Below are 26,822 nucleotides of genomic sequence, written 5' to 3'. Positions count from 1 at the left end.
TCTAGCTTACGAGATTCACCTACAGCGGACGGTTCGTTTTCGATTACTACAAGGTCATTCTCATTGTAGACTTATGGCTTAGCGTGTCGTTGGTAAAATCGCAATTTCCATTTGGCTCGTTCATCGTTAATATTCATTGCGGCTTGTTCGCGTCTCTGCTCTATCGGTATGGAAATGCTTGAGTCAGTTACGTCGCTTTAAAAGGCGGCAAGTAATCGATTTTGCACAGTATCACGTAGATTAAAATTGAAAACTAATTCATTCGGACAAAATCCTGTAGTTGAGTTTCGTTGCGTATTAATTGTCCATTGAAGGTCTTTTGGTTTGAGATCCCAGTCTTTCGGATTTTCCGTGGTTGTACAGAGAAAATTTAGGATAATCTGGTTGGCGCGCTCAACTTGCCCATTAGAGCGCGGAGTACGGACGACGGTTTTGGTGTGACGTGAATGCGCTTCCTCTATCTCTCACAATTTGGTCGGGCAAACCAAAATAACTCGATACTTCATTGAGCGCGTTAATAACCGGCGAAGTTTTAGTATAGCGCACGGCTTTTACGATTAAAAATTTGGAGAACGCATCAGATACTGCAAAAACGTTACAGTTACCACATTTACTGCGATATGGATGACGCGGAACGGGATTGGCTCGATCGGACTGAAATGCATACTACCTTCAATTTTTCAAGGCCGATGCTTTTGATAGCAACGCGGTATGCACGTGGTGATATAACTTTTTACATAGCGTCGCAAGTTAGGGAACCAATAAAGTTTTTTTAATTCTTTCGATTGTCTTTTCAAGCGCGGGATGCTCGGCGCCATTGTGGCGGCATGATTTAACAAAACTCTAGCGCACAGCTTTTGGGACAGCAATTGCTAACGCATCCACTTGTTTTCGAATTAAGCGTTGATTTTTAATTTGGTAGTCGGTACGGATTTGTTTTTCGCGTTCGTATTTTATTTCACCATTAAAATTTTAATGATCTCCCGAAGACCGTCGTCTTGTAGTTGCATCGCTAAGAGCCAGTTGCGCTGATCGGCAGTCACATTTAGTACGAACCCAACAGGTTCTATTTCTTTCGGCGGTTCTACTGGCATGCGACTAAGCGCATCCACGTGCGACACAGAGCTACCCTGGCGATGGACACACTCAAAATCAAATTCGAGTAGCCTTAGCCACCAACGCGCAATATTCGGTTTGAGTTCTTTATTTCCTTTTACTTACGCGATCGCGGAATAATCTGTTACGAGGCGGAACGGTTTACCGAGTACGTATATGCGGAAGGTCGAGCGTTTCAACAGCGGCGAGGGCTTCCAACGGGTAACAATGATAGCGGTTTTCTGCGTCAGTATAATGTCGGCTGTAGTAAAATACTGGTTGCCACTTCTTGACATCAGCTGATTGCAAACATAACTCCTGCAAGTGCAACATTTGAAGCATCGGAGTGAAAGAAGCGGTTCGTTGCATAACCTTCATATTAATTACGTAAATGATCGTTGCTGCACTTCACCCCATACAAAATTTGTTTGTTCCTCTTTACGTAAAAGTTGCGTTATTGGTTTCGCGATAAGCGAATAATTAGGTAAAAATTTTCGGAAAAACCCGGTAAGTCCTAAAAAGCTTCGGACTTCAGTAACGTTCTTAGGGGGCGGAAAATCGGCGATCGCGGCTACTTTTCCTTTACCCGGCGTTATCCCGTTTCTATTAACTATATGGCCCAAATATTCAATTTCAACTTTAAGAAATTTACATTTGCCCATGCGCAGTGTAAGTCTATTTCGTTTTAATATTTTTAAAAATTTTCGAGTCGTTTTAGCCCTTCATCGACGTTTTGCTTTGTTTTTGATAACATCATCCAAGTAGGCTAGCACTTTCCCACGCGGCATTTGTGCAACTATTTTGTTCATAATACATTGGAAAACAGCAGGCGCGTTTACAAGACCAAACGGAAAGCGGTTGTATTCGAAATGTCCGTCGGTAGTTACGAACGCGGTATATTTTTTTGAGGATTCGTGGATTTCAATACGATACGAAGGTCAAGTGTTGTAAAAAAATGTTTCCCGCAAGTTGCGCAAATTGTTCTTCGATGATCGGCATGGGATAGGGTCTTTTTACGGTAACCTTATTAAGACAGCGATAATCAACACATAAGCGATGTTCGCCATTCTTTTTCTCGACAAAAACTACTGGCGCGGCGTATGACGACTCACTTGCTCGAATTATATTACTCAATAACTCTGATACGATTTCCGATACGATAGGGCGTTTCGCAAACGGAATGCGGTACGGTTTAAGACAAATTGGTATATCAGTAGAGAGTTCGATATTCATTTTAGAAATGTCACACTTACCAATTTCGGATAATTTGCGTGCAAAATGTCAGAATGTTGTTTTAATAACTCTGATAGATTCTGGCGATCGGTTGGACTTTACTCATTGGTAACGTCAATTTTATTTATTTATTCTATACGACACTTATCTTGTTCAATAACTAAGCGATTACCCGCGCGGCGCAATACATCTCTTCCTAACAGCACGGATTCATAAAAGAAATCATCTTCGATGACAGATATATCAGTTGAATTATTATTCCCGTCAATCTCTATAATCACACTTACAACTTCGGTGCTAGTATATTGTCCACCCGCGAAGCTTCTTAATGTGGTAAGATGTTCACACATTTCCCCGATTTCCTGCGCGAATGTTTTTCGAATGAGAGTACGACTGCTACCGGTGTCAACAAAAGCTACTATTTCTATTCCATTTACTTTAATGGCTTTTAGAATCTTGTCGTCACATGCGCGTTGATCGATTTTATTAAGGCAGTTACAGTTGTCGCCTTACAGTCTGCGGTTTTATATATCGCGGATTTCGTTGCTGCTTGGTACAATTTATGGAATAATTTCCAAGTTTAAAACAGTTATAACACTTAGCTTTTTCGAGTGGTACCGATTTCGACGAATTTTCATTTTCCACGACCGGAGATTCTCGATTAGGCTGTTTTTCTATCGGCGCGTTTACTTTAGTTATCGGCTTAGGCGGTGCGCTTTTCACATCGATATAAGTGCTGAAATTTACAATGTCACACAGTAAATCTTAACATCGCGTATAGTTATAAGAAATTTTTTACGTAAATCCGAATCATTTATGCCGTTTATAATATGGCGCGCAATACTTGAGTCAGATAACCCCCTTTTGCCCCCAGCGCGAGCATACGGTAGTAAAATTCTTGAGTGGATTCGTTGTTTAAACGTTTCATTTGTGCCATGTTGAGATGTACATCGGCTTCGTTTTCGATACACGGAAACTTTGTTATCAATCGTCTTCAATAAAACAAAAAAAATAATAGAAAGAAGAGTACAAACAACAAAAGCAAAAAAAAGTGACAATAAATATCTAAATTATTAATAAATCTGTTAGATACATATTTGCCCCCAATAACTTAAAATACAGAATCATGAAAAGAAAAAGCTGATCGCTTTGATCCAACTAAAGTTGTTTGTGTAAAGTGCAATCGCATTTCTCAAGGCTTATGTGTCAAAATAACTGCAGCGGAGATCGAATATATGAAAGCCTCGAATGCTAAGTATCCGTGCGATTCGTGCTCCTCTGCGCGCAGAAGCTCTTTACACCGAGATGCTTTGCCGTCAACTCAGCTTTTACAACAACAATTTAAACCCGCAAATCTCAACCTGCAGAACAATAGTAAGCCAAAGACACCAGGCACAATCAGCTTTCCAAATGATCTGCAACAACAACAACATAACACCGTGCAGAGCAATGCTGATAACATGTCTAGCAGCAAATACTCGGAAATCGAAAATGCAGTAAATAGCGTGGAGAGTGATAAAGTAATAACTCTTCAACTCTTGTATAAAGAGATCATTAACCTTAAAGCAACTAACACTGACTTTTTGCCGAAAATAAATAGTCTAAAAGGGGAGAATGATGCGTTAAAAGAGAGAGTCGCTAAGCTGGAACATAAGCTGAATTGGAGTGAGCAGAAACACATGGAGAGGGACATTGAAATTGTTGGTTTGCCTAACTTAACTAACGGTAAAATTGACGAATATCTTGAACAAACAGTTGTGAGAGCGGTAGGTGTTTCTGTGTCGCCTGGCCAAATCGAGAGGCGATACATAAAAACGGTCAATGGCTCTTCGTCATCACCACGTAAAGTCGTCTGTGTTCGGTTCTCTTCATGGAAGTAAAGCGCAAAGTAATGAGTTCAAAATCTAAGGCAAAGAATAAACTCGCTACCGGGTTGTTTTCAGGCACCAACAATAAACAAAAAATTTACATAAATAATAGCTTAACGAACTACAATAGAACATTGTATGCTGCTGTTAGCAAAATTAAAAAAGAAAAGGGTTGTAAATATGTTTGGTTTAGCAATTCAAGTATAATACTAAGGAAAGCTGATAATGATAAGGTTGATTTTGTGCGTTCTTTTCATGACTTGCCTGGGATTCCAGACTAGTTTTATTTTTAAATATTATTATTATTAAATTATTATCTTTAAACCAATGGAAATTAACGACATCAGCACCAACAACCTCATCATTAACAACCCTTTAAATTCTGTAGATCAGGTTATTTCTGATAGAAATGTTCTTTATATTATTCATCAAAATATTCCTAGTTTACGGCAGAACTTCGACTCATTACTGTGTAACTTAGAAACATTTCCAGTCTACCCAGATGTAATATTTGCATCAGAAATATGGATATATTCCCATGAGACGAATTTTTACAATATTCCTAAATACGATTTTTTTGCTAATTATAATGATGAATATTCTGCAGGTGGGTACGCAATTCACTGGATTGTAAATTTTTTAAATATATTTTAGCGAGCGCAGATATCTTGAAAGTTTCAATAAAATATGATAAAAAGATTTTAGCCCTAATTTGCGTTTAAAGGTTTCACTCTGAATCTAGTCAATCCTTTCTGGAGGAATTCTCATACCTTTTAATTAATGGAAAATTGAGTGTTGCAGTTATACTAGGTGTTTTGCGTTTAGATATTTTACAATTAAATGAAAGTTCTGAGAACTATCTAGCATTAATGGCGAGTTACGGATTTATTTCCTATTTAAACGAACCAACTAAGATTTCTTCTGGCACTTGCTTGGATAATATTTTTTGCCGTTCCAACAGTTTGTGCGCCTTCACTGGTATTAATCTGGATCTGAATAGTACAGACCACTTCATAACTGGTGTCAAGATAGGATTTCCCTTTCAAGAAATAAAAGGAGAAGCCGAAAATAACAAAAATTAACTATTCGCTACTAAATGAAAAATTACGTCAAGAGGATTGGGTTGATGTTTATTCGGAGACTGATATGTCCAAGGCGTACTCTACATTTTTAAATTTGCTTCACAATTATATAAAGTTTGCTAGCTTTACCCGCGTTTCACGAAAAAATAAAATTAAACTTAAACCTTGCATAAGTTTTGACCTTATCAAGAAGACAAAGATAAAGAATAGACTGGGTGCAAAGTGTAGGAACACCCAAATAATCAAGAGCTCCATTCCAGGTATAAAAAGTTGTGTAAGCAATTACAAAAAAATATTAAGTTGCAGCGAGATATTTATTTTCGTAATAGGTTATTGGAATGTAGCGGCAACACCAAGAAGGAATGGAAGATTGTTAATAGTATTATCAACCAAAACGGCATCTGTGGTGAGAAGACTATTGATCTAAGTGATCATGGCAACATCATTGACGACTCCTCTGCTGTATCTAATATATTTAATAATTTTTTTGTTTCGGTCGGGCAATCTAATGCCTCTCCCTGCAATTGTGTGATATCAGGTAGGGAAGGAACTACTTCGGCAATAGTTTTTTGTTTGAACCTTTCTCTGGCTTTGAGATCCTAACAATAATAAAACAAGTTAACAACTCCGGTTCTTGTGGTTATGATGCTAATTCCAACCAATTGCTTAAAAATATAGCCCTTAACCTACCAGACATTCTGAAACATCCCTTCAATGCTAATGTTACACAGGAACTTTTCCAGAAGACTTGAAATGCGCGATTATTATTCCTCTATTCAAGAAGGATAACAGGGAAAATAAAAACAATTATAGGCCCACTTCATTAGTACCTTCCATTTCTAAGGTTTTCGAGAAAGCCCTTAAAAGCCGTATTTTATTTTTTCTTGAAAGCAAGACCTTTTTCAGCCCAAGGCAGTTCGGATTTAGAGTCAACCGGTCAACCGAGAATGCTCTATTAGATCTATATATATAAAAATGAATGCCATTTATCGTTGTGATTTTATAACTCAAGAACGGGCTCACCTATCCAAACCAAATTTTTAGGCTTTGTTCTGACTATTCAGTAGATGGTTTGTGTTTTGAAATTTTAAGAATCGGATACCAGGACCTCGAGATATAGGCCAAAACGTGGACCCGGGTAACCCTAGGATGTGTTTATAGAATATGGATATCAAATTAAAGCTGTTTATGAGTGCTTTAGTAGAGGGTAATTTTCATACCCCTGGGTAACTAGGGTCTCGAGATGAAGACCAAAACGTGGACCCGGATAACCCTAGGATGTATTTGAACCACACGAGTATCCATTGTAAGGTGTTGATAAATGCTAATGAAAAGAGGGCTTTTCTTTTCGCTAGGTAGCTAAGGACTCGAGATATAGACCAATTGGGAACTCGCCTTCAGGTTAAGAGATTGCATTCTTATGTACTACAACCAGTTAAAATGGTATATTCAATCACATAAAAATATAATCTTTTTACCTGAAGGTGCTGAAAAGCGCTCAATGTATGGTGAATTTATTTTGAAAAACACACCAAAAACCCATTTGTTGGTAAGATTCATCCCACTTAGCCAGCGGATTATACGTTTTCATATTAACATACATACATCAATAAAAGTTTAATCATTTACTAAACGATTTGTTATCTACTTAGCTACGCTGTTTCGCTCTAAAATTTATGTACTTTCGTCTTAACTAGCTTACTTATTATTCCCACCTACAAACTTACTTGCATTATATTTATATCAACATGTATGTATGTAGCAGGCAGATCGACAAACAAAGTAAGCTTTGAAAAGACATCGAACAATATTACAGTGCATTTTTTTTGCATAGAAAAATAGATGAATATTTTGTATAGATAGGTATATAGAGCTTTGGACCTTAGCATTAAGAAAGTTCAAATTAGGAGAATAAATAACATTGGAGTGTAAACATCGCTGGAGCGTTTAGCAGAATAAGCGAAGCAGCCCAATACGTTCAGTAGTGTCTGAAATTACCGCGGTGCAAATTATTACTTAAAAATGCAAATAATGTTTTTGTTTAATAATTATTGAAGTTTGTGTGAATTTGTGAAAAGAAGAAATATAGCGCAAAGCGAATTTCCGAGCAAAAAACGGTAAGTTTTGAACTGTTGAAGTGAATTACACGAATGCATGTGTGTTTCCATATTTGAAAAAACATATGATGTACCACTATTAATGTAGACATATTTTAAATTAAATTTATTCTTTTTTAATTGAAAGAAAAATGCCACGACCCACACGAGGAAATATAGGTCGCCGAACGCGTCATGCAAATGCTGCGGCATTACAAAGGCGATCACAGACTCCAGATGAACGAGCACAAGGTAATGCGTCGCAGCGTGAACGTAATGCACGAAATAGATCTGTTGTCCCTGAAATTATGCGTGCTGCTTTTAATTACAACAGTCAGATGGATTACAGTGTGTACGGATATATTAGAATAATGGACGCAATATGTCCACATTGTGATGCGGCTAAATTTCCAGGTGAAACGCCCAGCATGTGTTGTGCTAATGGCAAAGTGAGACTGCCAGCTTTAGAAACTCCACCCGAACCATTGTATTCATTAATTTTTGGGACTTCTGAAAATTCGAAGCACTTTTTGAGTCGTATTCAACAATACCATTCGGCATTTCAAATGATTTCTTTTGGTGCTATTAACATTATTAGAGATAATTTTATGCCGACGTTTAAGGTAAATACTTAAACAGGATTGTACCATTCAATTTGAATCATAAAAGTATTCTATAGTTTTAAAAATTATTATGCAACATATTATTATGCAACATATACATGAAAGTCTGCCAAAGAACCTGAGGGAGGTAATGACTCATGCATCGGCACTGAGACGGCAGAAGCAGTTACCGTCGGTGTTTTCTATCCGTGGCAAAATTTTTGTTAGACATAAACAAGGGGAAGAGTCGAAGCTAGTAAATAGCAAAGCTGAAGTCAATGCAATTATTGGAAGAGGAGCGCTGATATAGTCGTAACATATTATTTACGTACATATGTTTGTTTTAGCAATGTTTTGTTCTTTGCATATGTATTTTAGATAAAATGTTAACTTCGCTATAGGTTTCTCTTTTTGCCTTACTCCCTTAATTCTAAACCTATCGATTTCTCTTACTATGAGTTTCAAACTAAATATTAATTGTTATTTGTTTAATTATATCTTCCTACTTTTCTCTCGCTTTCTATATAATGTAACTCGTTTTTGCATGAAATTGCATATGCGTTGCAGTTTTTGTGCATTTAGCATTTTTTGTGTTGTCTCCTTTTCCAACCTATGGTATTAAGCCCCTGTGAGAAATCTGCCTTTAGCATTAGCGAATGCCACAAGACTTTAATAAATATTTTATGCAAGCAATCGTTTGGACTTAGCGCAGTGCACTTTAATGCTTGAAGGATATATTTTCGGAATCAGATGTTGATGTTATCTGTGTCTCAGAAACCTGGTTTTCCTCTGACTTATCTGATGCCTACTATAGTATCCCTAACTATAGACTAACACGTGTAGATCGATTAGCTAGAAGGGGAGGGGGGGGGGGGTTGCAATATATTGCAAGGCTTCCTTAAAGATTAATGTGTTATCAGTGTCTAAAAATAGTGAGACAGAGTTTATTATAGCTGGAATTTCTGATAACATAAATAAAGTGCTAGTATCCTGTGTATATAACCCAAATAGATGTTACTTGTTAGATTCCTTTTTTGCTGAGTTATCTTCGTTTTTAATAGACTTCGAATATTTTGTTATTTGTGGTGACTTCAATGTTAATTTACTCTTAAATGACTTATATGTAAATAAACTACTTGACCATATTTCAACTGCTGGCGTTACTATAGTCAACAAACATGTACCAACACGATACGCACATAATTTGACTCCATATTACAAAATTTGACCAAATCAGCTTTATTTCTGACCATGATTTAATTTTTTGTTCACTAGATGTTACGTTCAATCGTCCTGTTGACACTGTTACCACTGTTTATCGTGATTTTAGGGCTGTTAATGTGGATGCTTTGTTTGTTGATTTGTGCAATGTTGATTGGTCTTTGTGTTGGTTTATTATTACTGTGGACGGCAAACTTGAATTTCTAAATGAAAACTTGTTTAAGCTTTATGAAAAGCATGTCCCTTTACGTAGAGCTCGGGCTGATATCAATTCTGTTCCTTGGTATAACTTTAAATTCAGGTCTGCTATAAGAGAACGAAATAGACTTTACGCGAAATGGAAGAGGAGGCAAACTGAGTCTGCTTGGTCTTTATATAAAATCGCCCGAAACAAAGCCACCGATATCATAAGAAAATCGAAGCAGATGTATTGCAATTATAAATTAAACCCGTCACTTCCGTCAAAAGATATATGGCGAAACTTGAGGAGTCTTAACGTGCATGGGAAGTGTCAAAAGGACTGTCAAGTCGACCCAGATATCCTAAACGATTATTTTATTAGGTCAAGTGAGTGTCGAGACAGTCATATACCTCTGGACATTATAAGTCATTTTGAGCCAGTGATTAAATTTGAATTTAAAGCAGTATCAGAATTAGAAGTTTGTAAAACAATTATGACCATCAAATCTAATGCTATTGGGGATGATGGGATCTCTTTGAAGTTCATCAAACTCGTTCTGCCATTCATTTTAGGAACTCTCACGCATATTATTAATCATTGCTTCACAACTTCTTGTTTCCCTGGGGAGTGGAAGAAGGCGTTAATTATTCCTGTCTCCAAAACATATAATGCTCTTGAACCTTGCAATTGTAGGCCAATTAGCATCTTAGCTGCGTTTGCTAAAGTGTGTGAGTCCTTGATGGTGGGTCAAATTTCAGCTTATGTTAAGGAGAACAACCTGTTGAGTCCAGTGCAATCTGGATTCAGACCCAAGCACAGTTGCTCTACTGCAATGATCAAAATATTTGACGACATAAGAACTAGTTTTGAAAAGTGACCTAACCCTTTTGTGCCTCCTTGACTTTTCTAAGGCCTTTGACTCAGTGCAGCACAACCTCCTTTGCAAAAAACTGGAATACTACTTGGGGTTCTCCACTACATCTGTTGAGCTTATGGCCAGTTACCTGGAGGGAAGGACCCAGAAGGTAGTTTGCAAAAACTCTGCATCCAAATGTCGTGTTGTCCCTACTGGTGTGCCACAAGGCTCTGTGCTTGGTCCTCTTTTGTTTAGTCTTTTTGTCAATGATGTTTTCTCAGTGTGTCAGCACGTAAATGTCAACGCATATGCTGATGACATCCAGTTATACCTATCTAGTCGTGTTGGCCTTGTCGAAGATTTATGTTATAAAATAAATAGTGACTTGTCTGCAATCTGGAAATGGGCTTGTGAAAACTGTCTATGCTTAAATGGTGAAAAGTCATATGTGTTGCCCATAAGTAGTAGCGTTGTACATGTTGAAGATATTCCAAAGCTCTTTGTTGGAAATAGTGCCCTCTCGTTTACTGAAATGATTCGAAATTTGGGTTTTGTGATAAACTCCAAGTTGACCTGTATTGACCATGTTAATAAAATTCTAAGCAATGTTTATTCTATTTTGCGCCGTTTAAGAGCTTCTGCTTCTTTTACACCTTTGGAGACCAGAAAAAAGTTAGCTATACAATTGATTGTGCCGCACATAACATACTCTGAGCTTGTCTACAGTCAATTAGATTCTGCTTCGAGCCATAAAATTGATGTTGCATTTAATAATATAACGCGTTATGTCTATGGCCTTAAAAAGTATGACCACATCTCCACATGGAGGTGTAAAGTTCTAGGATGCAGTATTTTTGATTATATTTGTGGTTATATGAAAATATGTTGTTTAGACTTTCCGTGTAACCACTAGGCGTATACGCAACTTTCTCGTACTGAATGTACAGATCTGACTAAATTAATAAATTTCTATTTAATATATATTGTTTTATAAAATGTAATTTTTATTTTGATAGATATTTATCTTTTATTAAGTTTATATTCAACACAATTTCTTTTTGTAATGAAAATTTTTGATAATCACAAAATCAATATTGAATATTAAAAATTGGTAAAACATTTCAAAATTACAAAATTCAAAGTAACTTAAACACAAAGTTAAATGAAAATAATAAGAATCCTACATTACTCCCCCTTCCAGAGAATTAACATTAAATAAATTAAATGTGACTTTCTTTTTTGTTCTAATGTTATTGTGATGAGTGTTAGGGTTGTTAGACAACGTTTCAATAATCGCTGGTTTTAACCTGTCAATCGAGATAGTTTTGATTTCATTATCAATTTCTTTTTTAAAATACTTCTTGTTTTTTCAAGTACCTTGTATGGACCTTCATACGGTTGTTGTAAAGAACGCTTATTAATTAAACGAACAAAAACAAATTTACATGTTTGTAAATCTTTCGGAACATAAAAACCAACATTAGAGTTATGATGATTCAAACTCGAATGAACATTTCTAAATTTTTCACGTAATTTACCCAAAATTTCAATTGACGATGGATTTTCAGATGTTGGAACAATAAGTTCACCGGGTAATCGTAAATTTTGTCCAAGAACCATTTCAGCCGGTGTAGCCGAAATATCTTCTTTAAATGTTGATCGCAAGCCAAACAGTATTAGAGGTAGCTCTCCATACCAATCTCTGGTTCCATTTGTAGCCATTAAAGAAGATTTCAATTGCCTATGAAATCGCTCTACCATGCCATTCGCTTGAGGATGATAAGCTGACGTTGTAATTTGATGATTGCCTAATAACTTTGTTAATTCTGTAAACAATTTTGAAGTAAATTGAGCACCCTGATCAGTAGTTATTTCTAGAGGTACACCAAACCGAGATATATATTCACGTAAAAATTTATTTGCAATTGTTTCTGCAGAAATTTCTCTTAATCCGCATGCTTCTGGCCAACGTGTGAACCTATCGATAATAGTCAAAATATAGCGATGTCCCTTTGAAATAGGTAAAGGTCCTACAATATCTAAATGAATATGTTCGAATCTTTTGTTCGGTATTGAAATTTTACTAACTGGTGATTTCGTATGTCGATAAACTTTAGATTTTTGACAACTAATACATTCTTTGGACCATCTATTAATTTCTTTATTCATGTTTGGCCAAAAATATTTTTTTATAATTAGACGTCGAGTGGCTTTAGTACCCGGATATACTATTCCATGTAACTTATCAAATACTGTTTTTCGTAAATTATTTGGAACGAACGGTGTAGGATAATCTCCAGATGATTCACACCATATATTGAAATTTAAAACAGGAATTTTAACTAATTTTGAATTTTGAAATGATTGTTGAGATACAAGGTTGTTTAGTTCATCATCTTGTTGTTGTTCCTTTTGTAAAATTTTAAAATTAAGTTCTGAATTTTGAATTGTTTCTATTTCAAATGCCCTAGATAAAGTATCGGCTACCACATTTGCTTGTCCAGTAATATGCTGGATATCACTTGTAAATTGTGCAATAAATTCAAGATGTCTGGTTTGTCGTGGACTACGTTCAGTTTTTGAATTTAGAGCGAAAATTAAAGGCTTGTGGTCAGTAAACACAGTGAATTCTCTTCCTTCTAATAGGTATCGAAAATGCTTAATATTAAGATAAATTGCTAATAGCTCTCTATCAAAAGTACTATATTTCATTTCAGCTAGAGAAAGTTTCTTCGAATAGAATGCGAGAGGCTCAGATTTATTGTTAAAATTTTGTGGTAGAACACCACCGACAGCCGTATTGGATGCATCTACAGTTAAAGTCAATTTTGCATCTTTGCTAAAATGATTTAACAAGATCTTAGATGCAAATTTATCTTTAAAGCATTCAAACGCTTTAATAGATTTATCATCCCAAACTAGAATTTTGTCTCTTTTTTTACTTGATTTGTTAATTAAATCATATATAACTCCAGTAAATTCTGCTAATTGTGAAATATATCTATGGTAATAATTAACCATACCAATAAACTTTTGTGTTTGTTTAATGGATTTTGGTAGTTCAAAATCTCGAATAGCTTTTATTCTATCTTCAGATGGACGTATTCCTAACTCAGAAATACTATACCCTAGAAAATCAATTCTAGTAACACCAAAAATACATTTATTTGGTTTAACATTCAAACCATATTTAGACAAACGTTCAAAAAGTATACGTAGATCTTTAAAATGTTGCTCCTCACTCTCACTTGCAACTAAAAGATCATCAATGTACGTGAAAACAAAATCTAATTCACCTACAACTTCATTGATGAATCTTCCTCAAGCCGAAAGGCATTCGAATGAACTCGAACATACCAAAAGGAGTAGTAATCGCTGTTTTGTAAATATCTTCTTCTGCCATTGGTATTTGGTGATACGCTCTAACAAGATCCAACTTTGAAAATATCTTTTTATTTCTTAGATTCATATTAAAATCTTGAATATGTGGTAAAGGATAGCGGTCAGGAACAGTAACAGTATTAAGTCTTCTAAAATCACCACAGGGACGCCAATTATTACTCTCTTTTTTTGGTACTAAATGAAATGGTGATGCTACAGAGTTCTAGTTTTAGCTACATTAAATTTGATTGGGTCTAAACGTCTGGGTTTTGAGAAAGGAAGATTACCTCCTGTAACTAATCTATGAACTGTGGTATGTTTAACTGGTTTTGAATAATTTGGCTCTTCTATAAGAGAAGGAAATTCTTTCAACAATTTTGTGTATTGATTTTCTACTGAAAAAAATATTGTAAGAGAGATGTTACAATAGTACGAAATTGTGTTAACTGATAAATTTGTTAATGGATCTATTAAACGTTTGTTTTTAATATCAATAAGAAGTCCATATTTGCATAAAAAATCTGCACCTATAATTGGTTTTGCTATATCAGCGATCAAAAATACAAAAGGAAATTCTCTCCTTAAACCTAAATTAACATTTATAAGTTTTTTTCCATATGTAAAATCGTTGAACCATTAGCTGCTGTTAAGATAATATCAGAAGATTTTTTTGTACACGAGAATTTTAAAACTGGAAGCACTGAAATTTCTGCTCTACTATCAATCAAAAAATTTAATTTATTTTCTTTGTCAAATATAAATAAACGACGAGTTGATACTTCTGAAATTCCATTATTCGTCGCTGCAACAACGGAACATTTTAGTTTTTTGGAGTACTATTTTTCACAAACGCACACGGTTCTTCACATGTCCTAGCTTTATTTCCTAATTTGTAGTGATATCTACATAACCAGTTGGGATTATCACGAGATTTTGAACGATATCTAACAGGACTTCTATAACTATTTCTACTTGTTGAACGTGATCTTGAATAATTCTGATTAATTTCTTTCCTAATTTCACTTAATTCCAAAGATAATTTTTGAAAATTTTCACAAATTAAAGATGTTGTCTTTACCAAATTAGTAATAATAGCATTTTCTCATTTAGAATTTTTAGAATTGTTTATCAAAGCAACTTCATTTTTACTGATAACTTCCCAAACGTTATCAGCTAATTTTGTTAGATCATTTATGTCATTGGAATTTGAACTTGTTAAAATTACATTCAAGTTTTTGGGTAATTTTCGCATCCAAAGTTTCTTTAAAACTTCTTGGCTAAAATTAGAACCAGAAAGTAGAACTAAAGATCGGTAAAATTCCGAAGGTTTGCGATCACCCATTTCAGAATCAGGCAACACTTTATCTAATTTCGCATTCTCACTTATGGAATGCCTTTCAATCAAAATTTGTTTTAATGCAGAATATTTATTTGTTTCTGGTGGATTTTGAATAAAATCTAAAATGGTCATTATGACTTCCTGAGGTAATGCAGTAATAATATACTCATATTTAGTTGTTTCTTGAGTAATTTTTTTGGTATTAAACTGCATTACAGCATGTATTAACCATGCTTCAGGACAATTTGTCCAAAATTGAGGGAGTTTTACTGAAGTAGAAAAAATTTCATTATTGTTTTGATTCGCATACGGATTTATTAGATCACTTTGTGAAGAACCATCTTCTAAATTGATAAGCGAATCGTTAATTTGATGTGTTGATGTAGATGAATGTCCGTGGTGTGTTGGTGTATGATACATAATAAATTATATTAATTGAAATAAATTCTCAGAAATAGATGTTATTGGTGATAATTAAAAATAATATTTAAGATCTCTGGAAAAGAGCGTTTACAATTTAAAAATTTTTACCAGATAAAAATAAATAAATCTTTATTATTGACCAAAAGAAAAATTAATAGTATGTAAATTTATATTTGAGTAATTGAATTACGCAGAAGTGATATTAAATTAGAAAAAGAATAACATTAATACATAAATGATATTATAAAACAATATTAAATATGAATACCAACGTTTCACTACCACCAATCTTTTACGCAAACAACGTTCAATGTTTGTGTTTCTTTTTCTGTGTTAAATGTAATTTTTATTTTGATAGATATTTATCTTTTATTAAGTTTATATTCAACACAATTTCTTTTTGTAATGAAAATTTTTGATAATCACAAAATCAATATTGAATATTAAAAATTGGTAAAACATTTCAAAATTACAAAATTCAAAGTAACTTAAACACAAAGTTAAATGAAAATAATAAGAATACTGTAGGAATCTTATTATTTTCATTTAACTTTGTGTTTAAGTTACTTTGAATTTTGTAATTTTGAAATGTTTTACCAATTTTTAATATTCAACACAATTTCTTTTTGTAATGAAAATTTTTGATAATTACAAAATCAATATTGAATATTAAAAATTGGTAAAACATTTCAAAATTACAAAATTCAAAGTAACTTAAACACAAAGTTAAATGAAAATAATAAGAATCCTACAATATTGCTGCACGAAACTGTATATTTATGTTCAAACTTATTGAATTCAAAACACCAAATTATCTTAATGAAAAACTAAAATTTTCCAAGTCTTCTAGACACCGCAAGCTAATAATACCACGATATTTATATTTGTCCTCATCGAGGCTGTTTTTTTGTTAATGCTGTAAGGCTCTGGAACTCCATTCCTGACTCTCTCAAGGCTGATATGGGTAGGAGCAACTACAGGAAGCTAATTCATAGTTACTTCAATTCAGTGTGATTAATGTGGTTACAACATAATTTCATCTATATTCTATTCTTTCTTTCTTAGTATACTTAAGCAATTTCATGTTCTTATCAAACGTGTATTCTAGGTTAGGTATTAAAGTTGTTATAACAACTTCAATTTTAAATTATTTATTTTGTTTTTAAAACTTGCTGATGTACTTAAAAAGACGTTGTCTTACAGATACAACCACTATGTCAAATAAATAAATAAATATACCTAAAATTGCATACATGTTGCAGATTCAGGGCCAAATTTATCATCAAGCTGGTTCGTTATTGCTATACCCCGTCGCTGATTATACATTTTTGCAAATTTATTTTATTGGTAATGAAAATCGTGAATTGGATCAACGTTGTGCAATTGCTTTGAATACAAGACGAGAAATTTTGTGAGCTACAAAGGTTTTTCCATCAGCATAACGCATTAGTTCAATTGTTCAAAATTGCTCTCGATCGTATGCCATCTGATAATCACAAAATCGTAATAAGGGCTGATAGAACACCTTTTTGAGAGCATGAAAGGCGATTAAATGCACCGACAATTGATGAGGTTGCAATTATAATTCTTGGTGATCAGTTTATATCCCGTGATATTATACTTTATCGCAGAAATGAGCAACTGCAACGTGTTTCGGAACTTCATCGTAGTTACGACGCATTACAATACCCGATATTGCATTGGAAAGGTGACGATGGCTACCATATCAATATACCAGTGATTGATCCACGAACAGGTAAATAATATTTTCAGTGTGTTGACATTTCATCATTTGTATAAATTTCTTAAGTCACATTTTGCACTTATTTTCAGGTCTACATGTACAGAAAAAAGTTAGTGCCATGAATTTTTATTCGTATCGATTGATGGTTCGTCCACAAGAACAAAATTATATATTGAGATGTGGTAAACTATATCATCAGTACATCGTTGATATGTATGCCAAAATAGAAACAGAACGTCTTAATTTTATTCGTTTCAACCAAGCAAAATTAAGATCTGAACAATATATTCATTTGCAAGATGCGACAGTGAATGATGCTAATATTAATGACATCGGACGTTTAACTATATTGCCATCTTCGTATATTGGTAGCCCACGGAATATGAACGAATATGCACAAGACGGAATGTGTTATGTACGAAAATACGGTCGACCAGATCTGTTCATTACATTTACATGTAATCCGCAGTGGGATGGCATCAAAAATAATTTATTTGCAGGACAGTCGACAACCGATCGTCATGACATTACTGCGCGTGTTTTTCGGCAAAAATGTAAAGCAGTTATGGATTTAATTATGAAATTATATGTGTTTGGGGAGGTGCGTTGCCATATGTACTCCATCGAATGACAGAAATGGGGATTGCCGCACGCACATATACTAATTTGGCTGGTACATAAAATAACTCCGGATAAAATCGGTAACCTTATATCAGCTGAAATTCCTGATCACACTGCTGATCATGAGTTATTTCAAGTTGTCGTTAAAAATATGATACATGGACCGTTCGGTGAACTAAATGTGAACTCACCATGTATTATTGATGAAAAGTATTCGAAACGATACCCAAGGCAATTTACTTCAGACACAATAACGGGCAATGACGGATATCCGTTGTATCGACGTATATCACCTAATGATAATGGCAAAACGGCAACCATTAGAATGCATTACCAGGAAGTTGAAGTTGATAATCGTTGGGTGGTTCCTTATTGTCCATTATTATCGAAAATATTCAATGCTCATATAAATGTGGAATATTGTAATTTTGTCAAATCTATTAAATATATTTGCAAGTATTAAATATATTTGTAGTATGTATATGTGGCAATTTTCGGTGTTGCTGGTGATAATACAAATGATGCAATTACTCAGTATCAAATGGGGCGCTATATCAGTAGCAATGAAGCTGTCTGGAGGATTATTTCGTTTCCAATGCACGAAAGACATCCTGTGGTTGTTCACTTGGCTGTACATCTTGAGAATGGTCAACGTGTTTATATTAATGTAGCAAATGAGTGGAAAGAGCAGCACAACCACCAGCAACTACGTTAACAGCTTTTTTCAAATTATGCGAAACTGATACATTTGCGATTACTTTGTTATATTCTGAAGTTCCTCAGTATTACACAACAAGGAACAGCAGTTCATGGGCATCCTGGTATTTTTCAAACAGATGCAATTGGGAGAATATATACGGTACATACAAACACTGTTGAGTGTTTTTATTTGAGATTGTTATTAGTTAAAGTGAATGGCCCAAAATCATTTCAAGAATTGAGAACAGTCAACGGTCATTTGTGTCAATCATACCGTGAAACATGCCAACTTTTGCATTTGTTGGAGGATGATGCACATTGGGATTCAACACTTCATGATGCATCTATTTCGGCTCATCCTCAACAAATACGAATGCTATTTACCATTATATTATCAATATGTATGCCATCAAATTCACTTGAATTATGGAACAAATATAAAATTATATTGCAGAAGATATTTTAATTCGTATGCGTCATCATGCAAGAAATTCTGATTTGTTGATAACTTTGGAAATGTACAACGAAGATTTGATAATAATTGAAGATATGTGTATAACGATTGCAAATAAAACATTAGTACAGTTGGGTATGATCGCACCCAATCGTGAGATGCATGATCTGTTTGATCGTGAATTGCAACGTGAGCAGGAAGTCAATTCTAATGATTTGCGTTTATTTGTACAATCGAATATAACCAAAATGAATATTCAGCTAAAACATGTATATTACACAATCATGCAAGCCATTTCCAATAATGCAGGTGGATTATATTTCTTGGATGCACCTGATTTTAGCGACTATTCGATCGGAACAGAAAATTGCATTGCACTTGCATCTACGGGAATTGCTGCTACATTATTAGAAGATGGTCGGACAGCACACTCTGCATTAAAATTGCCATTGATTGTACAGGTGATTGAAATTCCAACTTGCAATATTTCAAGAAATTCTGCTATGGCAAAAGTTCTGCCCTTAAAGTCAATTATTTTATGGGATGAGTGTACAATTGCGAATAAAAAATGACTAGAATCATTTAATCGAACAATGCAAGATTTACGTGGTAATCAACAGGTGGTGCTTTGATATTACTGTCAGGGGATTTTTGACAAACATTGCCTGTCATTCCTCGATCAACTCTTGCTGATGAAATAAATGCATGTTTGAAGTCATCAGTTTTTTGAAGATATGTGCAAATATTGACGCTGAACATTAGTATGCGTATTCACCTACAAAATGATCCAGCTTCCCATGAGTTTTCAAAACAATTGTTAGAAATTGGTGATGGCAAAATACATATCGACAGAACCAACGGATTGAACAATTTTTGTACAATTACGAAATCAATAGATGAATTGATTGAATGTGTTTTTCCAAATATTCTTCAGAATTACAGAAATCATGATTGGTTGAGAGAACGCGCCATTTTAGCACCGAAGAACATTTATATCAATGCCATTAATTTTCAAATTCAAGCAAAACTCCCAGGTGTAAACACGACATATAAATCAATTGACAGTGCTATGAAGCGGCTGGTATCCCACCGCATTGTTTGAATCTGAAAATTGGTTCTTTGGTTATATTATTTCGAAATATTAATCCACCAAAACTGTGTAATGGCACCAGATTGGTAGTGAAAAATTTATTGCCAAATTTGATTGAAGCTACGATCTTAACTGGTAAATCAAAGGGAGAAGTTTGTTTAATATCGCGTATCCCTATGATTCCAACTGATATTCCATTTGAATTCAAACGATTACAATATTATGTGCCTTTATCATTTGCGATGTCCATCAACAAAGCCCAAGGCCAAACACTTAACGTTTGTGGTGTGAATTTGGAAGAATCATGTTTTTCACATGGCCAAAGTTATGTTGCCTGTTCCAGAGTCGGTACCCCCAGCCGTTTGTTTATTCATGCTCAAAATGGAAAAATATAAAATATTGTTTATCCAAAGCGAAGCACGTACCGGGCCGCTAGTTTTTGTATATTTATTCACCAAGAGTTGTAAAAAAAATTGCGTGAGTCTTTTCATTGACATCACAAAAGCTTTTGATACTGTGGATCATGTAATTCTACTTGATAAATTATATCATACTGGCTTTGGAGGATTTATACATGAGTGGTTCAAATCGTATCTTACTGGAAGAGTACAACGCGTTAAAGTTTGCGGAACCCTCAGTAGCTCTAAACCAATTAAAGTTGGCGTTCCACAAGGTTCTGTCCTCGGTCCTATTTTATTTCTGGTTTACGTAAATTAAATTTTCGACAAGCCATTCTTGGGGAAGGTCACTGCATTTGCAGATGATCGCTAGGATAGCTTATGGCTCATCAAATACGTTCGACTTGATAAGTAGCATAAATCATGATGTACATATTTTAAGAACGTGGTTCGCTAAACACAAGCTCATTGTTGGCAATAAAACCAAACTAATGTTTTGTAGCTTGAATGCAAAAATAAGACCAGACATAGACATTGTTTCCCACTCCTCTAGTTGTGAGCGTCTCGCTCTGCACGATAATTCGTGCCACATGGCTCAGTATGGTATTTTTAATCTGCTCGCTACTTGTAATAACGAGTGTTTTATAATTGATGTTGTTCAATTTCGGTATCTAGGTGTAACTGTAGATCAAAATATGAACTGGGGCATACACATATCCCGCCTAAAGCATTATTCCAATATTCTTTACGTTGTTTCTATCATCTCAGAGTTTGCTGCTATAACTATACCCTTAAAATAGTTTATTATGCACTTTTTCATTCTAAATTGTTATATGGTATCAGCTGTTCTCCTTCAATAAAATTCAGTCTATATTAGTTTTACAAAAATTTGTTATTCGTAAAACATCTAATGTAAATCGACTGCATCCCTCAAGAGAGCTTTTTAGAGGTCTAGTGATTCTTCCAATAAGAAACCTTTATTATTTTGAAGTTTTACAAATCTTTTTCATTAGGTGTGGTTATCTGCATAGTATGAGGTCGGAAACTTATACCTCAGGATAAACTTTCATCCTACAGTTATTGTACCTCCTTCCAGAACCACCCATTAAACAAATTTTTATACCTTTTTATCCAAGAAACTCTTCAACATACTACCCTCCGAAACTCGTGCCATGAGGATTTTTCTACAATTTTCAAAACGTGTGAAATCCTTTTTTCTGAGTTTCTCACATAATGAAATCGAAGTTTTGCTACGACCTATTCAATAAGCAGCTTAATAACAGAGACCAAAAGAAAATAGTAGTCGTAACTTTCTTTATTTTATTTTATATACCTACACCATTATTTCTTCTTTCACTTAATTTTAGCTTTTCCAATAGTAGCATCTTGTAAGTAGGCTAAAAATCATATGTAGGTTTTAAAAAAATTATAAATAAATTTCAATATTTAGCAGTCACCCCACTGCAATAATGCACTAATGGTTCAATATTTTTGATAGATATGACATTTGTCACTATGTTAAGCTTAACATAAAAAATGTCTAATCTTTTTCTTATATCTACACGATCTCATACACATATGTATTATGCATTCGTTAGTTTATACTTCATAATGTTAAACTTTTTTATTTTTATTTTGCTATTGTAAATTTGCTACATATATAAATATGTAGGTATAAGAAAAATGCTCAATAAAAACTAATGAATGAAAATGAAATCTATCAAACATTTTTTTTTAACGAATTCTGGCCACGAAATAAATACACTGCAAATAATGCTCCCAGTATTTAGCTGGTCCCCGCATCTTTTGTTGTACGGCAAACAAAAGTGTATCTCTCCATCCATATACATTTTTAAGGTTTTCGACTCGTTTTACGAATTGTTGCGAATTTAGCGAGCGATCGGAGGATGGATCGAAAAACGGCAAGAGTTCAACAATATCGCGCACATTCTCGTATGGATTATAATACTACCGGCGCGTCGCAGCGGCGCGCGAATGTGATCGAACGTATATGGTGTGGATGGATTATGGTACGTTGTATACGGTGCGGCCGTCGATGGCGGTACGAATCTCGGCGGCACGAAGGACGGTGGTGGTTGCGTGTGAGCTTGCGAAACATATGCGTTTGATTGTGGCACAAACGCGACAAGTCCTTGTTGAGATAATTCAAGAAAATTATTTACGTTGCTGTGCTCTTGAGCAGTTGTCCACTGCGAATTTTGATTATTATACGCGGTCGGTACGATTTGCGGATGTACTACTGTATACGTACTAGTTACAGTGGGAACCGAATTTTCTATTGTCCCTAAATTAACCGGCGAAGACGATATTGGCGGTCCAAAATTAATTGATGTGTGTAATTTCTGTTTTTGCAGCGACACTAAATCAGAAATAGTTTTTTCTAATGACGATAAACGAGTAGCACGACAGTTTGACTATCACTTTCGGAATCGGACAAATCATTTTTATTTCATGTTACTGGTAAACCAGCATCCAGGCACTTTTTGTTTAACTCACATACTTTTAGGCTGCGAAATGGCATTTTGATTCATTCTAATTTTCGACTTCGAATTTTGGTGAGACTTTAAATTAAACGTATTCTTTGTTCCCCTCAATCTTGGTGTTTTTTTTCCTTTCGGTGATTCACGAGCCGACGTGTTCGGCTATCACTTTGATATTTTCGAATTGTGCAACAACAAAAAACACACGGAGTCTCAAATTTGTGCAAAAACCAAACAAACGCACGAATAGCAACTTACGATTTTAGCGGAGTCTTAGGCGTTTGTTCACATTCACTTCTGAGAATTGTCGTGTGCTTACAACCGTTTCCATTTAATTAAAGACGAAGACGATTTTTAAAGGTTTAAATAAATATGAACACGAATGTTTTATTCATTGAACTATAAAAGTATGTAGTTTGTTTTAAAATATATCAATTTTCCATAGCGTCGTCTTTTCACTCGATCGTTCACTACTCTCAACGGGGTGCCATGTTAATCAGCAGGGCTGTATTTTTCTGATGATGGGAGCGCTGCCATCTGAGGTGACAGCTCGGCCACTCCTGCAGGTAAATCGACCTCGATTTCATCAATGAGACCATTTTCGCCAAGTTCAGGTGCGCTACTGCACCAACGCTTCATTTTATCTGAACTAAATACAGAACAAAATTTCTTTTTCGTGATCTGCATCCCTGGTATATCCTCGATAAGCGGTCATTGCCGAGAACTTTGGCTACAATGTAAGGGCCACGATATCTTGGTCCTAGCTTACAGGGTTCACCAACAGCGGACGGTTCGTTTTCGATTACTACAAGGTCATTCTTTTTGTAGACTGATGTCTTAGCGTGTCGTTGGTCAAATCGCAATTTCCATCATTCATCGTTAATATTCATTGCGGCTTGTTCGCATTTCTGCTCTATCGGTATGGAAAGCTTGAATCAGTTACGTCGCTTTGAATGCCGGCAAGTAACCAATTTTGCACAATATCACGTAGATTAAAATCGAAAACTAATTCATTCGGACAAAATCCTGTAGTTGAGTTTCGTTGCGAATTAATTGTCCATTGAAGGTCTTTTAGTTTGAGATCACAGTCTTTCGGATTTTCGGTGGTTGTGCGGGGAAAATTTAGGACACTTTGGTTGGCGCGCTCAACTTGGCCATTAGCGCGCGGAGTACGGACGGCGGTTTTGGTGTGACGTATTCCGTTTTCGTCGCAATAGCTCTCAAGCGTTTTGAACATGAACGCGATTCCTCTGTCATTTACAATTTGGTTTGGCAAATCAAAATAGCTCGATATTTCATTGAGCGCGTTAAAAACCGGCGAAGTTTTAGTATCGCGCATGGCTTTTACGATTACAAATTTTGAGAATACATCAGATACTGCAAAAACGTAACAGTTACCACGTTTACTGCGAACGAATGGACCCACAAGATCGATATGGATGACGCGAAACGGGATTGGCTCGATCGAACTGAAATGCATACTACCTTAAATTTTTCCATCCGGTGCTTTTGATAGCAACACGGTACGCACGTGGTGATATAACATTTTACATGGCGTCGCAAGTTAGGGAACCAATAAAGTTTTTTAATTCTTTCGACTTCTGTGTGTATTAGTGATCACATATGCGGGTGGTAGTAAACGAAGGAAAATAAACTAAAGAAAATTATGTTAGGAGGGGGTGGGGGGCAATTTTTAGGCCTGTGACCTAAAAAGAAGTTATTAAATATACGTACGTGGATTTGAATTCCGTGCATATTTACTTAAATACATATAAGATGGCGCATGTGTGAGGCGTGAAAATCGGATACCTGCGTTAGAATTGCGGATCTGCTAGCCGCATGAATATAAGGCGGACTCAAGCGATAGGGGCCTTTGACCACTGCGGCTTGAGTAGTGACATGCGTCGATGACCCGAACATGCCGCGCAGAATAAGGGTGCATTTCCCTGGTCCTTGGCGCTCCAATTGTAAATCGCGTACCAGCTCTGCATGGACGATTGTGCTGGTGGCACAGGGATCGATGATGGGACGAACTAGGTGTAAATGCCCACGCGATTCGATGCGCACGATGGCCGTCGGCGCAATGGGTACGAAAGGCCGCATGATGGGCGATGGTGTAGCCTGAAGAAGCCGAAAAGTCGGAAGCCTTCCGGAGTGTCGCGCGATATTGCTCTTGCGTCAGAAATATATGGCGTCGATTTCTTTCGCCGTTGCTGCCTTGCGAGTTTGAACGATTTAGTGGAGCTTCGATGGGGTCCGACGTCACGGTGCCGCCAATTATTTTGTTGGTTTCGAGCTTTTTTACTTCCTCCGCATTCCGTTCTTACTGCAACAGCGGCCGGAAACTACGCATCCCATTCCTGCTCGTTGAGGGTCTTATTTCCGTTTTTGCTCGCTCTTCCTCCGCTTTCGCTCTCTCCTCTTCCATTTCCTCTTCCTCCACCTGCTGAGCCCAGGACTTTGTCGGCCCCATTAGGTGGATTGACAACGTGTCGTCTGCAATGGTTCTTGCATCATCAGTTCAGATTAACGCTCATCTATATGGATCGTGGTGTGGTGCTTTTGCTGGCACCGTTTGCAGCGATATTTACTTTTGCACTTGTCCACGCGATGAAAGGGCGACAGATAATTCGGACAATATTTATGTATAAGCACGGCTCGCAACCTCTCCTCTGGGGATTTCTTCCTATATTCTGCGCAGAGTCTAAGGCTATTATCCCTGCCACAGAGCTCGCAAGCGACGTCGAAGCGCTTTTTGCCTCCCTTTGACTTCGCCAGTAAAGTTCGGTAACGGGTCATGATCTGAGAGAATATTGGTATCATTGATCATGCCCAAATTGAGGTTGGCGGAATGTTGTTTGGGTGACGTAAACAAAAAAATATTAAACTAATATATTTTTGCAAAAGAAAAGCAGGAAAATTTAATTGAAATAAAAGATTAAACGCCACAAGTAAATGCTTATGTGCGCAAAGAATGAAAAACTGATTTGAGCTTTGTTTTCACAATAAGTGGCCTGCTACCACACGTAACGGTTCGCAACTTGGGTCAAAGGGTATAAAATGCAATTGCCTTTTCACCATTCAACATTATTTTCGACGTGTATTGTCGATAATGTTGAAATTCGTGAAACTAAGTATCTCAAGTCTCGACCCAATGAGTGATGGGTAGAGATATGTATTGCGAGACATGTGTGGCGTGCAGCGCGTGTAATTCGCATTGCGCATGAGGCCTAATGTCGGTATTACCTTGCATTGACTGTCAGAAGTAAAGTGTAAAAATTTGACATTTGCTACGCTTTTTCACTTCCTGAATGAAAAAAAAGTCATTGATATAAAACACGCGGCGGTGAGTACGGAAGTTAATAAATTGTACTCTTTGTTATTAATTCATTTTTGTCTTTTTATTTTCAGGAAATCCACAGTTAAAGGCGGTTTATATTTATATGTTTGTCGTATTTATGTACGTCCAGTGTGGTACGTCAATTGCAAAATCTCCGGCAAATCGTTGATGCTGCTCGTCAATATGAGATTGAGGAATATAAGCGTGAGATTAAGATGATATTGATCTAGTACCGTAATACGCGTAATAATGGTATTGGAATTGGTAGAATTTTTTTGTTTTTACCTTGCGCAATCAAGAATTTGTAGGAGTGAAATTGCTGCACAACGGAGTGTTAAGTACTTCCGAAAGCTAAAATGTTTAACTACTGAGGTTTTTAGCAAGTTTCTCTCTATTTTTTTCTTTTCTGCGGCACTGAGCTGCCTATAAGGCATGAAATCGTTCCACCGCATTTTATATGTGGCTGTCTGGCGTTATATCAAGAATCGGCATATGTCACCTGGCTTTACGTTTATTGTTGCAATTATCAATTTTTGTTTTACTTGGTCTTGCTAAACTTGCTTCATATAAATATAGTCGTGTTGCATGCGGATGCCAC

Source organism: Eurosta solidaginis, chromosome 2, assembly GCF_040869045.1.
Source record: "Eurosta solidaginis isolate ZX-2024a chromosome 2, ASM4086904v1, whole genome shotgun sequence".
In the NCBI taxonomy this organism is placed as follows: domain Eukaryota; kingdom Metazoa; phylum Arthropoda; class Insecta; order Diptera; family Tephritidae; genus Eurosta; species Eurosta solidaginis.
The sequence above is the reverse complement of the archived record's forward strand: the minus strand, read 5'-3'. Positions refer to the sequence as shown.